Below are 13,778 nucleotides of genomic sequence, written 5' to 3'. Positions count from 1 at the left end.
TCACAATTTCGGAGCCGTGGAGGGTTGATAGTTTTCTTGTAGTTAAAATCTTGATAAAAAGACTGGCTGTTGCATCCTAACAACATGAGAGAACTTTAGCCAATAAATTTACTTCTTTGTGATTAAAAATCAGACAGTTTAACCTTGGAAACATTCCTGTCATGGGGGACTTCATATTGTGATTAGTTATCTGAACAGCCAAGTGCCTCTGTGGGCTCAGTTAACCAGCCTCCCACTACATATGTATAATTATTTTTAGTGCATACACACACTCTGCTATAAAAGCTTATTTGGCCCTATGCTCCCCGCGGTTCTGAATTCTGTTTCATTACCAGTATCCACCCACAGAGTTTCAGAAAGCCATTCCCAAATAGCAGAACCACAACTCAGAATTTTAAATAAACCACATCTCTATTAGCTTAATGGACAGAGGAATTAGTTACATGCTATGCATTTCCCACATCCATCCACCCTTTCAAAACCTATTAAAAATGTATACATATATAAGCAAGAAAACAGGGCGTTTAACTCAGATTGTTAACTTTTCTGTTACTTTAGCGAGGGATAAAGAAGGAATACAGGAGACACAGTCTTTAAGATTTTTACCTTGAATGTGGGCCAGACTTTACTTGCAAAAAAAGTATTTTGGGCACTGCTTCTTTGTTTCTAGAGAAAGTTGAAGACCTCTTCTCCAAAGATGTTATCACATTACAGCTTGAATTATGTGTTCAAATATGCAGGGTCGCTTTTAAAAGAAAGTTGTGCTTGGGGGGGGGGCGCGGTTTGTGTAGTACTGATTTGAAGGGGAAGTGTTAGCTGCAGCAGTCTGTTTTCCAGCTTGGCATTAACTGATAGTTCCTGTAACTGACAAGGGTTCAGAACTACTTTTTCTTTGGCTTCCTGTTGATAAATCCATTTCTAAAAGATTAAAATCATGTCTTAAGGTCTTGGTCATCATCCTTCCTGGAACAGCTGTTGCAGTAATTGATGCAATTTAAAATGGGTCCTTATTGGAATTGGAGGAAGTATAGACTAAGAGAGTGACAGGTACAAGTCTGTGACTAATCATTAAAGTGTACTTACAGATAAGTGTTGACTTAACTACAAACCTGGAGAAGTATGAGCTTTGACCTTACTGTTGATTACCTGCTACAACTGTTTGGTCATGCACTTTCCCATCAGACCTAAGCAGTATCAACATTTCTGGGAAGGAATTCAGCAGGCCCTCTAGCCAGTCATCTCCAAGTGTGAAGAAAGCTGCCTTAAGAAAAGACAGTATGGCTACTCCCACTACTGGGATATAGTGGTTGTTGCTTTTTTGACAGTTTCGGACTTACAGAAATTTTACGAGAAGATAATTCTCAGGAACTCCCCCACCCAGATTCCCCAAACGTTAACATTTTACCACATTGGCTTTCTTTATTCTCCTCTCTATTCACCCCCTCCGTGCATGTGTGTTTGTGTGTGTGTGTGTGTTATAGCCACATCCCTAACCATTTCAGTAATGACCTTTTTATACTAAAACTTCAGTGTGTAATTCTTAAAATCAAGGTATTGTCTCATTTGGCTGCAGTACAGTTTTCAAAGTTGGGAAGTTAACATTGATAAAATATATAGTTGATTTTTTTTAGTATGGTTCATAGTGTGGACATCTTGATAAATCATAATTCTGGTAAGTGAAGAGTGTTGAGCAAAGTTGGTTGAATTGAGGTTGAAATGCTAGATGCTTGTTCCTCTCATGTTTCAAATATGGACTAAAGATAAATCTTCATAGTAATTTTATGTAGAAGTTTCTCGCCTCTGATTTTCCAGCAGCTCATTTTACAAATGGGGTTATTTCTCTTTCCTTCATAAGCCATTTTCTTAAGGCAGCTTTCCTCAACCCCCTACACACTTAGTAGTATCTACATCAACACTGATACACCCCTGAGTAATGAACGCCTAAGGTACTCATTTGGGGGCGGTGGGGGGGGGGGCCGGGACAAGGCTTTCACTGGGCACTCTTTATCATCATGTTAAGTTCTAACTTTAGGTTCATTTAGCCTCACATTGGAAAGAGTTAAAATGAGGCACAGATGTATTTATTTATAAGCTTAAGGATTTACCCTGGGAGTAATGAGTCAAAAGACTAAATCTTGGGTGGAAGAAACTAAGTGATAGGTAGAGAGAGGAACTGAATTAAGTTGATGCTAAATTAGAAACAAAAATAGTTTAAAAACAAATCAGCTATTTAATTTTAGCATCTATTTAGTTATGCATTCAAGCTGATTTTTTTAAAAATAGCAAAATATAAATGTTCAAACATTTTTTTCCCCCCTTACATTAAACCTGGAGCACAGCCCACAGGATGACAATCTCTCATTGCAAGATTACCGTCATTAGGAATTTGTCCTCTGTTATATTCTTTTTCATTATTATTATTATTTTGTTGTTGAGTACCAGTGGAGTACTAAACGCGGCCAATTCTGTCCCTGCCCCTAGAGGCTTGCATTGTAAGTCAGGCAGACAAAACAATTATAAGCTTCATAGGGGTGAGATGACTTGTGTGGGAATATTTGGCTTTTTGTCTGTATGTTTTTAACACAAAGTCAGAAAAATTGAATTAATGTCTCATTCTTCTTTACCCATGTCCTCACCCTACCCCTATACTCAAGTGTTTTCCATAAAGGACACCTATTTTTCAGTCATCCTGGCAAAAGACCCTGGGTCAAATCAAATTAACCCTTGGGCAAGTCATTGGCTTTGGAGACCAAGATATGAGGGTACAACATTATTTGAAGACTTCTGGCCTGTTCCTTCCTCCTGGCTTCTTTAAATATGTCACCAGTAGGAAGAAGTGACTGTAGTCACATGTACTGCCCAGCTGCTCAAAACAGTTGTATAATTTTGTAAGGCATAATTTGAAAAATCTAGGTTTCATGTAACTACAAAGTAGACTTATTACATATTTTTTAGTCAGTGTAACGTCTAAATGAGTGTTCTAAGAAACTAAATGAAAATAGTATTGCCTGCCTTAGACCCAGTTATATGAAAATAAGTCTGGTTATATAGATACTTCATGGATTCTCTCAAATTTCCCTTTCTTTGGGTAAATGAAAATAAAGCGTGGCTGATCTTATTAGTTTTCTGGAAATACTGGAAAAGGTAGTAGAACAGAAGTTCAAGACCAGTCTTAGCACTGAGAGTCTTGGAATCCTTGTGGTCATAGAGCGTGTTTTGTGGTCACCAAACACGAAGGCATGTGGCCTTTGAGAAGTACATATTTCTCTTGGGTTTCTTCATCTTGCTCTCTCTTTGTCTCACCTCAATAGTGCTACTACCTTATCCTGTACGCTACTGATGCTATAAATGTAATATTTTAAAAATCAATGCATTGTAATATTGTTGAACTCTAAAATACCCAAACAGGTTATAAAAAGGAAAGATTATCTATTGAGGGTAATTTGTCGGTTACAATGAGTAACTGAAAAATCTATGGGGAAAGTAATATGGTTTAGTTGGGCAGGCAGGACAGGTCTTGCTAATGAAGAAGCTAAAACAAGGAAGTGGTGCCAGGCCAGTACCAGCTACAAAGGATGACTACTGTATTGCTAGTCTGACACCTTCTGCTGACCAGCCACCCCTCTGTAGAATTTAGCTCCTGGCGATACCTTTTAAATAAACAGTGCAGTAGGAATGGCACTTAACAAACAGGGATGGTGGCCACAGTTTTTCAGATGAACCCAGGAGTGGTTTATGGGGTAATCACCCTCATCTGTGCCTTTTTAAAGAGACCTTTTCCTTTGCTACTGGGGGAAAAGTTTTTATCATCCTACAAATAAGCAATAAAGAAACTTCTGTGGACAGATTTTTAAAAATAACATGAGAGAAAAAAATAAAGCTGATTTCATATAAATAAAATTCTGTGACTACAATCCAGAGATATTCAGAGAGTTAACGGGGATAGGAAGAAAATGGTATGAGGAGTAAGTCTTATAAATCATATTCTAAGAGCAGAGGACAGATAGGGTTATTCAACAGAGTTGTAGTTTAGAGAAATTGCACCACCATGTTTGGATAAGGAGATCATAAGTGAGAAGGGGTGCTGCTTTTCATCCCCACACTTGACCCAGTATCTGCCCTCACCCTCATCCCAGAGGCAGTGGGGTCTTTGGATACATACGAAGTAGCAGAAATTCATCTTCACAGTAAGGTACCCTCATGGAAGAGCAGAAGTAGAATCTTGAAGTGTAGTAACAGTTGGAAACAGGATAGCGTGGTGGTTAAGAGCAAGGACTCCAGGCCATGGTGCCTGGGTTCACAGTCCAACTCTTCTACTTACTAGTTGTGTGATTTTCAGCAATTCACTTACCCCATAACTCAGTTTCCTCATCTTAAAATGCGGGTAATAATAGTACCTACCTCATACATAACCTTGTTATAAAAGCAAAATGAGTTAATATTTGTAAAAGCATTTAAAAAGTGCTGGTACAGGATAAGTGCTTTGTGTTAGTGGTTATTATTGTAATTATTACTGAAGCGTAACTTAAGGAATCTCTTGTGGCATATCTACCTATTGTGATAAGTGACCTTAAAAATAAGCTTGGACAAAAGATTACATACCATATGATTTCATCTATAAGTCCATGTATGACCGTATAAATGACATTCTGGAAATGACAAAATTTTAGAAATTGAGGACAGATTACTGTTTGCCAGGGTTTGCCAGGGAGCAAGGTGGGGGAGGGGGAGAGGGAAGTAGGCATGGCTGTAAAAGGGCAACATGAGGGATCCTTGTGGTGATGGAAATGTTCTGTAGCTTAACTGTATCAACATTAACATCCTGGTTGTGATATTGTACTAGACTTTTGCAAGATGTTACCATTGGGGAAAACTGAGTGAAGGGTACGTGGGGATTTCTCTGTATTATTTCTTATAGCTACATTTGAACCTATAATTATCTCAGAGTAAATCGTTTAATAGTAAGAGGAAAATGGGCTTGAAAGATTCCTGATAGAGAAAAATTGGCAGTTAATGCCATGTATGTGTCTGTTCAGACCAACAGACCAGTATTAAGATTAATAAACGTGATGGAAGGAGAACTAACCTGGCCATTGACATTTTAGTGAGATGTTCATGAACACCCCCCCCCCCCCGCCCCCACCGCCGGCAAATTGAACCAGTTGGCGTCAAAGAGAGGAGAAAGATATAAAACAGCTTTATTTCCCTGAAAACCCATCAATCAGGTGTTCTCCATGTACCTTTGCTCTCCAGACTGTGAAAGGATCTACTAATAGATACGATTTTTGGTAAAGAGATGAGGTAGAAGGTAGATGAGCAACAACTTTTATACAAATGGTATTTTGAAAAGCAGGGCTAACAGAAAACAATGCGAGGATGACAGATGTGAGCTAAAAATCACCTGTTTATATGTATACAGTATAGTTCTTAAGTTCAAGAGGTACCTTTTTTTTAAAAAAATAAATTTATTTATTTTATTTTTGGCTGCGTTGGGTCTTCATTGCTGTGTGTGGGCTTTCTCTAGTTGTGGTGAGCGGGGGCTACTCTTCGTTGCGGTGTGCGGGCTCTCATTGCGGTGGCTTCTCTTGTTGTGGAGCACGGGCTCTAGGTGCGTGGGCTTCAGTAGTTGTGGCTCACGGGCTCTAGAGCGCAGGCTCAGTAGTTGTGGCACACGGGCTTAGTTGCTCCGTGGCATGTGGGATCTTCCCGGACCAGGGCTCGAACCTGTGTCCCCTGCATTGGCAGGTGGATTCTTACCACTGTGCCACCAGGGAAGCCCCAAGAGGTACCTTTTCGACCTTTCCCTCTTCTGCTTCTTAATCACCCCCTTAACAGAATTTATCACTTCTACATTTTATGTTCATAGTCTCTTCATACATTAATATGCTGTAGGTTTATTTATTTATATCTTTCCTGGAATGTGGCCTCCTTGAGAGGAGAGATCATTGCCATATGTAGTTCTGATTTGCTAGTTTAAAGCCCAGTGCCTGGCACACAGTAGGCACTTGATAAATAATTAATAAAATATTGACTTGTCTGGGCCCTGAACAGAGTGGTCATTAATCTGGAGGCCTACATAAATTAGATCAGATAAACTGAGAGTCTTATTTTACTTAATGAGATTGTGATTATTATTGCAAGTGAACTTTCCTGGGCTTTTGCTTTATGTTTTTTATTCTGATGAAAATTTTCCTTAGGTTTAGAGAGTTGAGTGATCAGCAATGAAAGGGATATCTTATAGGAACAATTAGCAACAGTGTAGAGTCCATCAGGAGGGGAAGGGCAATCAGAAAAAGGCCAGGAAGCTATTGGAAAGGAGATATTTAGAGAAGTGACTTGTGGCCTTCTGGGACCAACTTCAGTCACAGACAGTGCCATCAGACTTTAAGAAATCATGGGCTAAAACACTGACAGCTAGCTCCTCTCCTAACGTTCACCTAAGTATCCTTTCCTTGCCAAGGCACAGATGAACTATATCCTGATGACCTGTACGGCAGGTGTGCAGTGGAGGAAGTTAGAGGAAGAACATTCCTTCCCCCACTGCCAAGGTGTAATGGGAACTGGGCTGATCACACAGTGCTTTGCCCTTCTTCACCTGCCCTTACTTGTGCCAGCCCTCCGACCATGTGGGTTTGTCAGGGGCTTGCTGGAAGCTTAATTGCTGGTCTTGAATATGAAACAGAGGAGGTGTACAGTTAAAAAATCTCCTTCCTTACAAATAAATGATGTCATTAAAAATAGAGAGATAAATAGAAAAGAGAGGGAGAAAGAATCAGTCAATCCCGGATGGTGGTATATTCCACAGGAAAACTAACCAGGACTATCCAGAAGTCCATGTCATTTGAATGAATGAACGAATATACGATTTGAGAGTATGCTGTTCTAGATTAAAAAGAGATTTAGACGTGAGATCCAGATGTATGTAACACATGCAACTTGATTGGACATGCCTTTGAAACAATGAAGGTAAACACTGAAAACAATGGAGATAATTTGGATATGGACTGAATGTTAGATGGCATTGGAGCATTATTCTTAATTTTCTTAGGTATGATATTTTAGTCATGTAAGGAAATGCCCTTATTGTTAAATGTGTATATATGAAGTATTTTGATGTTTGCAACTTATTTTCAGATGGTTTGGTGTTGGGGTGGGAGAGATAAAGCAGTGTGACAGATCGTTCATTAACACTTGTTGAATCTGACTGGAGTGTACACAGGTATTAATTGTACTATTCTTTGAACTTTTCTATATTTTTGAAATTTTTCAAAATAAAAAGTTGGGTGAAGACTGAATACTTTCCTCTTGGGGTTGAGAACAAGGCTAAAATGTCCTCTCTCAACTCTCCTATTCAGTATCATACTAGAAAGCCTAGCTAATACAATAGGCAAGAAAAAGAAATAAAAGGCACACAGATTAGAAAGAAAAATTGAGAGAAACCCCTTCCTTTAGAATTGTTGGACTCTGATGCCATGATTTCATTTAAGATGATTTTATTTAATGGAGAGCTGTTCTCCCCACAGCCCATTAGCTTCTCTTACTTGATCCTTTGATGAATTCATAATTGCTTTTTTTTTTTGGTGTCAGTGTGTACCACCAAAATCAGCTTTCAGTTTCTTGTCCAGCGGGAATCAGAGGGAGAGATGGGCTATGAGGAAGTGAGAAATCTGATCCCAGTCTTTAAAACATGTCTTTGGGACGTATGGGTGCTCATTTCATGAAGGGTACAAATTATGGCTCATGACTTCTGCATTTTCTGCTACTCTTTAAGCTGTCTTCCAATCAAAAAATGTCCCTACAGAAGCAGCTTTGAATTGCTGTCGTGAAGATCAAAGTCAGACAGTTAGATGATAAAATTACCCTCAAGATTTCTGATGCTTTATGTCTTTTGAGCATACTGAGAAGGACAGAGACCCCAAAAGTTCAGGTGTGCTCCCAAGATAATTGGTTCTACTGATTGGCTACCCCAGGTCTCCCGATCTTGTGTTCTCAGCAGGGAGGAAGAGTCAGGTCTGCTGTCTTAAGGTTGTGATGGAGGAGACCACCCTCAAGATAAGGAGCAAGCCAGAGGAAATAACCTGGAGGGATGGGGGTGGAGATGGAAGGAGAAGAGAGGGATTTGGGCTTCACAACAGTACTGCCTGGCAGTTTGAGAACACCTGACCTTTAAAATGGTTATGATCTAAGATGTGGCATCCTAGGAGTATTTCAAACTAGATTCATCTTTGTATTACATATCAAATGAAAATGAAGGGTTTTTCCACAAAATTTTAATAATCGGCCTCTTCCAAAGAGTTGAACTTCTTTCTCTGTGTAACAGCTTTTTAACAGGTGTGATATTCCAAAATAGTTCTAGGACCATTAGGAAAATAAGAAAGAAGGGGGAAATTCCAGCCAAATAAAGTGGAAACAAAATTTTAATGGATAATGAGGGAGTTTTCTCTTCTGAAGTCTTTTATGGCATACAGAGTAAGAAGCCAGAGAGGATGAATCTAATCCCTGCACACACTGAAAGGAAGCCTGAGGAGAAAGAGAGAAAGTACCTATAGAACAGATTTTCTTTTTTAAGTGTCTTTTATCAGTTTTTCCAGTGAGAGTGTGGTGTTTTTCATGGACAGAGGTTTTAGCAGCTTAAGCTTCTTTTATTTTTTATTTTTGGTTGCATTGGGTCTTCGTTGCTGTGCGCGGGCTTTCTCTAGTTGCGGCGAGCAGGGGCTACTCTTTGTTGTGGTGCGCGGGCTTCTCATTGCGGTGGCTTCTCTTGTTGCGGAGCATGGGCTGTAGGCACGCAGGCTTCAGTAATTGTGCCACGTGAGCTCAGTAGTTGTGGCTCGCGGGCTCTAGAGTGCAGGCTCAGTAGTTGTGGCGCACGGGCTTAGTTGCTCTGAGGCATGTGGGATCTTTCCGGACCAGGGATCGAACCCGTGTCCCCTGCGTTGGCAGGCGGGTTCTTAACCACTGCACCACCAGGGAAGTGCTCTTAAGCTTCTTTTATTTATTTATTTATTTATTTTTAATTATTATTTATTTATTTATTCATTCTTGGCTGTGTTGGGTCTTCGTTTCTGTGCGAGGGCTTTCTCTAGCTGCGGCAAGTGGGGGCCACTCTTCATCGCGGTGCACGGGCCTCTCACTATCGTGGCCTCTCTTGTTGCGGAGCACAGGCTCCAGACGCGCAGGCTCAGCAGCTGTGGCTCACGGGCCTAGTTGCTCCGCGGCATGTGGGATCTTCCCAGACCAGGGCTCGAACCCGCGTCCCCTGCATCGGCAGGCAGGCCCTCAACCACTGCGCCACCAGGGAAGCCCTTAAGCTTCTTTTAAATGGTCGAAGTAGAGATGGCAGTGATGTGTGAGGGTTCATTAATTATTGCTCTTACTGATGTTTGCACAGACTGTTGGGATCATAAATGTCAGTCTGTCAAGAGACTGTGATAGATTCTAAAAAAACTGATTGAGTACCTCAAAAGCTGTCATAAAACCTGAGATTAAACAGATTCATCTTTCTTTCTTAGAAGTGAGGGAAGGTATGGGTGAAGTGAATAGAAGAAGCTTCCTTCTCTTTGTTGGCACTTTGCTATTTCCACTCTCCTGTTCAAAACCATGAGTGTTGGCTTGTGCAGAGGGTCAGGAGCCTGCCTGAGGTGTCAGAGGGACATGGTCATGGTTAGCAGTCTCAGTTGTGTGCGGGCTGCCAGCTGCACAGCGATGGGAGATTCAGGGAGATTGGGATTCAGCTCTGACAGGGCTGACACAATTTATTTGGAAATTTTCAGGAGAGAACATGAGTTGTCAAGACAAGAACAATGACAGTAAGGAACAAATGTGAATTTCTGTCAGAGATAAAACAGAATTTTAAAAGAAGTAGGTCTGTTGTGGTCTCCAGTCAAGTTTTCCAGTTAAACTGTGTTCCTAAATTGAAAGTCTTACCACTACTTTTCTGCTATTGGCTAGGAAAGTACAATTAGAAGACTTTCTCTCTTCAGAGGATTATATATTTTAAAAATCACTGTACTTATTTCTCTGTCACAAATAAAGCAATGGTTACTTTAAATCTAGGAAACTGAGAGATAAACTACTTTTTCTTAAGATTTTCCTTTCTCGTTTAATCACATTATGATTCTTGATCAGACTTTCCTTTGACTAGAAGGTCTGATGTGGTATCTTCCTCAGGCTATTAAACGTAGGCAGAGGAAGAGGGGGTCTGGTTGGATATCAAGAACTGTGAGCCTGGCATAGGCATGTGGGCAGCTCTTGTGTGGGTACATACAGACTAGATTATGTTCTCAAGAAAACGCATACTGGGAGAAGGTGCTTTGTTGGCCATTTATGAAGGACCTTAATTAGAAGTCACTCCTAACTCCTGGGGTGGGAACAGTTTCTAGCTCACCGCTGCACTCCTCCTGCTGCTAATGAGCATGCTCCTTGCAAGGATGCGTTTCTTCTGACAGTTAAAGAAGCTGCATATGAGAGTTATTTCTGTTCACCTTTCTCTCTGCATTAAACCCTTACTGCCCAAGTTCAGATTATGCAAGTAGACTGGTAGGTGTTTTCCATCATTGTTGAGGAGTTGAAAATTCTTCAGGGTAACAAGAACTATTTACTATTTGTGAGCAAAAAGTAAATAATCAAACTTTAATTTATTCAAATACGGACAGTAGATGAGGGTTCCTTTAGTGTTGACCATAATTGGATCTTTTCTTTCTGGTGGTCCTTTTAAAATTGCCATTAAATTTGTAATTGAACAGTTGAATTATTTAGTTCATTATTATGTAATTAGAATTCTTGTCCTGGACATCTGTTTCTCTTATTTAGGCAACTCCCCACATGGCACAGGTTTCATTAAGTAATTAGGAGAGGAGATGTAAATTTCTTATGCAGACATGATGATGATCCTGTAGACTGCTATTTATTTCATCAGCTTATAATTAAAATACTAAGTTGACTTGTGAGGAAATGCCAAGGAATGGTTTGCTTTGCCAAGAAGTTACAGATAACACATAATTGGATGGCAGCATGTGGAAGGTGGTAAACAGTTTAGGGAGTTTTTTCTCCTCCCTCCTTGTGGTAGAGAGCATTAGAGGGCACAAGGATTCCTTTCCACTTAATAGACCATTGACTGAGTGAAGGATAAGTGGGTGTATTCCAGAATGCTAAAGTTACGAATCTCTTAATGTCTAGGAGCAGTTCCTTGATTCTGAAAAATAACACATTCTGGTAAACATTTCACCTGTCTTGGTTCAGACTCATTGAGGACTGCTTCTCATGGCTCAGGCTTTCTATACATGGATGCCTTAGGTCTTGGACTTGCAGAGATGCCGAGACATTGACTCTCAGAGGACTGACTAGGGCTGAGTGGTGTTCCTTTTAGGATGGCCAGTGCAGTGCCGCCAGAAGCTGTTGGCAGCATCAAAGACCTCCCTAAGGACCCACTGTTTCAGGAACATCCCATGCTTCCTGCCTTCCAGAACAAATAATGCAGTTGTCTTTATATATACTGTGGAATGGATAAAGGAAAATTTCAGGATGAGACCATGCAGACCTGTTTCTTAGTTTTGTTATTATTGAGTGCTCATTGGTCAGACAAGGTGGAGAATTAGAAGAAAAGGGATCAGGCCTGGACAGGTCTCCTAATTTGGGGGCGTTCCATCAGCTGGGTTGTTTGGTGATGACCAATGATGATTATGATTATATCAATATGAATTCTGTTTCTCAATCTTAGGAATCGTATGTTAAAAAATATTGTCTTCACATACCACTCTCTTGCTTGTTTGAAAATAGTTAGCCATGGATAACATTGACATACTGAAAGTAAATTGTCTTCTTGTAGCAGAGGCTTGCTTTAGAAATGGAAATAGGTGCTACGTAGGTAGACAGCACATTTGACAGTTTGGAGCAGACTCACTTGGGAAACAGCTTTGAATGTGAACATTGCATTTCCAGACACAAGCTCAGTTCTATGAGGTCGCAGTGCAAATAAAAGAGGGTCCGAGTGGTCCTCTTTTATATTTGAGGTGTGCTGGCCTCGTGTCAAGACCCTCTGGATTTTAACAATTTAAAAATGCAAAGGCTTCAGCCACCTTCTTGTGTGCACCCCAATCTCTCTCCTCTCCCCACCTCACCCCCCAGGGTTGGGGGATAATTTCTTATGTGGATGCTCCAGATTTAGGACCTTGTCTCAGAACAAACACCATTTTTTTGTTTCAGTTTTTACTCTAGAATTTTCTCTTCTCGTTACCCAATGGAAAAAAAAAAAGTCGAAATAGGGTTATTAATACAAATAGTGCCATTTCTGGTTTGTAAAAAAGGACCCCCCCGGAGAACAGTGTGGCCCATACCAGGTGAATTCCTTTTGTCTGGCTGCCTTGCGGTCATTTACATTTAGATTGTTGCTTGTTGCTCTTGTAGGGGAAGGGGAGGGGCCTGGTGTGTCTGGCTGCCTCAGTCATCACACTGACTAGGTTGGGACAGCTTTGCTCAGCAGAGCTGGGAAATAGGCTGAACTTGCTTTCAATTGTTTTCATCAAAGGCCTTGTTTAGTTGGTTTGTATTGGGGGAAAATGTCATGTAGGGTGCAAGAACTAAATGAAATGAAAAATGAAGTTTACAATTGCTAAGAATGGTGCGTACCTTCTGAAAGTCAGTGCACGGTGCGGTGGGCCGGAGGGCTGTGAGCAAACTGTTACCATTGTCACTGTCAGGGCCAGTGAGTGCTCGGGCGAAATGCAGCATCCTCTCCACACAGAAGGAGGCTGGGAAGGGGATACAGACAGCCTTCCTTGAAATACAGCCGGACTTCCCTGGTGGTCCAGTGGTTGAGACTCCGTGCTTCCACTGCAGGGGGCGTGGTTCGGTTCGATCCCTGGTCGGGGAACTAAGATCCCGCATGCTTCACAGCACGGCCAAAAAAAAAAAGAAAGAAAGAAAGAAAGAAAAACAGCCAACAGTCTACTGCTTCTCACTAGAGACACAGTGAATAGAAAATCAGGACTGCCTTAGGAGAAGATTTATTCATGTAAGAAATACTGAGTTGTAGGCATAGAGGGCACATTAGTGAACAAAGCTGGTGAAACTTCCTGCCCTCCAGGAGTTTACATTCTCCTGGAGGATAATGTCAAAAGATAAGTGCTGTGGAGGAATAAAAGGCAGGAAAAGGGAGGAAGGGAAGTGCTGCTGAAGGGGGCAAGAGTGGTCTAGATAGGGTTTTCAGGGAAGAAGACCTCATTGAAAATGTAGCTTAAAAGACTTAAAAGAGGGAATTCCGGGTAGATCTGGGTGAAGAGTGTTCCAGACAAAGGGACCAGAAGATGCAAAGGCCCTGAGGTAGGAGACAATCAGGAGGCTAGTGTGGATGGAGCAGAGGGAGAGCGTAGCAGGGGATGAGGGGAGAGAGATGGGAGGAGGGCACATAAGAAAGGCAGGGCCTTTCTGAGGGTCATAGGAAGTATCTGAACTTTTCCTCCAAGAAGGGGAGCTATTAGAGGATTTTGAGCAGGAGTGTGAAGTGATTCTAACTTGATTTTTAACAGGGTCGCTTGGCTGCTGTGTGGAGAATAGACTGTAGGACAAGGGGAAGGGCAGGGAGACCAGTAAGAAGCTACTGTGTTAGGAGACTCTCTTCCAGAGGTGGTTTAGCACAAATCACTTTGGAACCTTGGCGAGAGGTGCATCGTCAGTATGTAGTGGCAGTAATTCCAGGAGTACAGAGCCCCCCAAGTGCTGGCTCTTTTCTTTTCTTTTCTTTTCTTTTTTTTGAAAGCAAGAGTTATTTACAGTCTGCC

General features: G+C 41.1%; 1 protein-coding gene across 2 annotated transcripts in view; it reads left to right on the top strand.

Moving 5' to 3' along the window:
- Positions 1-13,778, top strand: part of ZFAND3 (zinc finger AN1-type containing 3) — a 336,221-nt gene that overhangs the window by 294,913 nt on the left and 27,530 nt on the right. The gene's annotated exons all lie outside the window — the stretch shown is intronic.

This window comes from Balaenoptera musculus, chromosome 11 (assembly GCF_009873245.2).
Source record: "Balaenoptera musculus isolate JJ_BM4_2016_0621 chromosome 11, mBalMus1.pri.v3, whole genome shotgun sequence".
Classification (NCBI taxonomy): domain Eukaryota; kingdom Metazoa; phylum Chordata; class Mammalia; order Artiodactyla; family Balaenopteridae; genus Balaenoptera; species Balaenoptera musculus.
This window is presented reverse-complemented; position numbering and strand designations above follow the sequence as displayed.